The following is a 2,500-nucleotide window of genomic DNA, read 5'->3' on the forward strand; positions in this document are numbered from 1 at the left end:
GGGGCTCCAGGGGGTGCTTGGTGGAGACCATGCCCAGCCAGAGTGGCCCTTCCCCGGGGTGAGTCTGGGGAGAGTGGGGGGTGGCTCTGGAGGGCCTCCGGGGGTTCCAGGGGTTCCAGGGGGTGCTCGGCGGAGGCCATGCCCAGCCAGAGTGGCCCTTCCCCGGGCAGAGTCTGGGGAGAGTGGGGGGTGGCCCTGGAGGTGCTCCGGGGGCTCCAGGGGCTGCTTGGTGGAGACCATGCCCAGCCAGAGTGGCCCTTCCCCCGGGTGAGTCTGGGGACAGTGGGGGGTGGCTCTGGAGGTGCTCCGGGGGTTCCAGGGGCTCCAGGGGGTGCTCGGCGGAGGCCATGCCCAGCCAGAGTGTCCCTTCCCCGGGGTGAGTCTGGAGGAGTGGGGGGTGGCCCTGGAGGTGCTCCGGGGGCTCCAGGGGGTGCTTGGTGGAGACCATGCCCAGCCAGAGTGGCCCTCCCCCGGGGTGAGTCTGGGGAGAGTGGGGGGTGGCTCTGGAGGGCCTCCGGGGGTTCCAGGGGCTCCAGGGGGTGCTTGGTGGAGGCCATGCCCAGCCAGAGTGGCCCTTCCCCGGGGTGAGTCTGGGGAGAGTGGGGGGTGGCTCTGGAGGGCCTCCGGGGGTTCCAGGGGCTCCAGGGGGGTGCTTGGTGGAGGCCATGCCCAGCCAGAGTGGCCCTTCCCCGGGGTGAGTCTGGGGAGAGTGGGGGGTGGCTCTGGGGGTGCTCCGGGGGCTCCAGGGGGTGCTCGGCGGAGGCCATGCCCAGCCAGAGTGGCCCTTCCCCGGGGTGAGTCTGGAGGAGTGGGGGGTGGCCCTGGAGGTGCTCCGGGGGCTCCAGGGGCTCCAGGGGGTGCTCGGCGGAGGCCATGCCCAGCCAGAGTGTCCCTTCCCCGGGGTGAGTCTGGAGGAGTGGGGGGTGGCTCTGGAGGTGCTCCGGGGGCTCCAGGGGGTGCTTGGTGGAGACCATGCCCAGCCAGAGTGGCCCTTCCCCGGGGTGAGTCTGGGGAGAGTGGGGGGTGGCTCTGGAGGGCCTCCGGGGGTTCCAGGGGCTCCAGGGGGGTGCTTGGTGGAGGCCATGCCCAGCCAGAGTGGCCCTTCCCCGGGGTGAGTCTGGGGAGAATGGGGGGTGGCTCTGGGGGTGCTCCGGGGGCTCCAGGGGGTGCTCGGCGGAGGCCATGCCCAGCCAGAGTGGCCCTTCCCCGGGGTGAGTCTGGAGGAGTGGGGGGTGGCCCTGGAGGTGCTCCGGGGGCTCCAGGGGCTCCAGGGGGTGCTCGGCGGAGGCCATGCCCAGCCATAGTGTCCCTTCCCCGGGGTGAGTCTGGAGGAGTGGGGGGTGGCTCTGGAGGTGCTCCGGGGGCTCCAGGGGGTGCTTGGTGGAGACCATGCCCAGCCAGAGTGGCCCTTCCCCGGGGTGAGTCTGGGGAGAGTGGGGGGTGGCTCTGGGGGTGCTCCGGGGGCTCCAGGGGGTGCTTGGTGGAGACCATGCCCAGCCAGAGTGGCCCTTCCCCGGGCAGAGTCTGGGGAGAGTGGGGGGTGGCTCTGGAGGTGCTCCGGGGGCTCCAGGGGTTCCAGGGGGTGCTCAGTGGGGGCCATGCCCAGGCAGAGTGTCCCTTCCCCGGGGTGAGTCTGGAGGAGTGGGGGGTGGCTCTGGAGGTGCTCCGGGGGCTCCAGGGGGTGCTTGGTGGAGACCATGCCCAGCCAGAGTGTCCCTTCCCCGGGGTGAGTCTGGGGAGAGTGGGGGGTGGCTCTGGGGGTGCTCCGGGGGCTCCAGGGGGTGCTTGGTGGAGACCATGCCCAGCCAGAGTGGCCCTTCCCCGGGGTGAGTCTGGGGAGAGTGGGGGGTGGCTCTGGAGGGCCTCCGGGGGTTCCAGGGGTTCCAGGGGGTGCTCGGTGGAGGCCATGCCCAGCCAGAGTGGCCCTTCCCCGGGCAGAGTCTGGGGAGAGTGGGGGGTGGCTCTGGAGGTGCTCCGGGGGCTCCAGGGGCTGCTTGGTGGAGACCATGCCCAGCCAGAGTGGCCCTTCCCCCGGGTGAGTCTGGGGACAGTGGGGGGTGGCTCTGGAGGGCCTCCGGGGGCTCCAGTGGCTCCAGGGGGTGCTCAGCGGAGGCCATGCCCAGCCAGAGTGGCCCTTCCCCGGCCTCATATGCGGCAGAGTGCGGGGTGAGCAAAATGGGTTAAAATGGGTTAAAATGTGAAAAAAAAAAAAAAAAAAAAAAAAAAAAAACACCAAAATGAGCAAAATGAAATAATCCCCCATCATCAGTGCACTGTTTGACCCCAGAAAAGCACTCCCCTGGGGCCTGGAGGTGATCTGACCATCATAGTATAGCACCCCATGCCCCTGAGGGACTTAGAGTAAAAACCGAAATAGTACACTATACCCGAAAAGACTCTGTCGTTTTTCGGCAATAGTACACTATACCCATCGACTCTGTCGTTTTTCCGGGCCGTAGTACGAAGTTGTGAGCAAAAGGGGTGAAAATGGGTTAAAATG

Source organism: Eucyclogobius newberryi, unplaced genomic scaffold (genome assembly GCF_026437365.1).
Source record: "Eucyclogobius newberryi isolate DKJ021-1_F unplaced genomic scaffold, fEucNew1.0.hap1 SCAF_325, whole genome shotgun sequence".
In the NCBI taxonomy this organism is placed as follows: domain Eukaryota; kingdom Metazoa; phylum Chordata; class Actinopteri; order Gobiiformes; family Gobiidae; genus Eucyclogobius; species Eucyclogobius newberryi.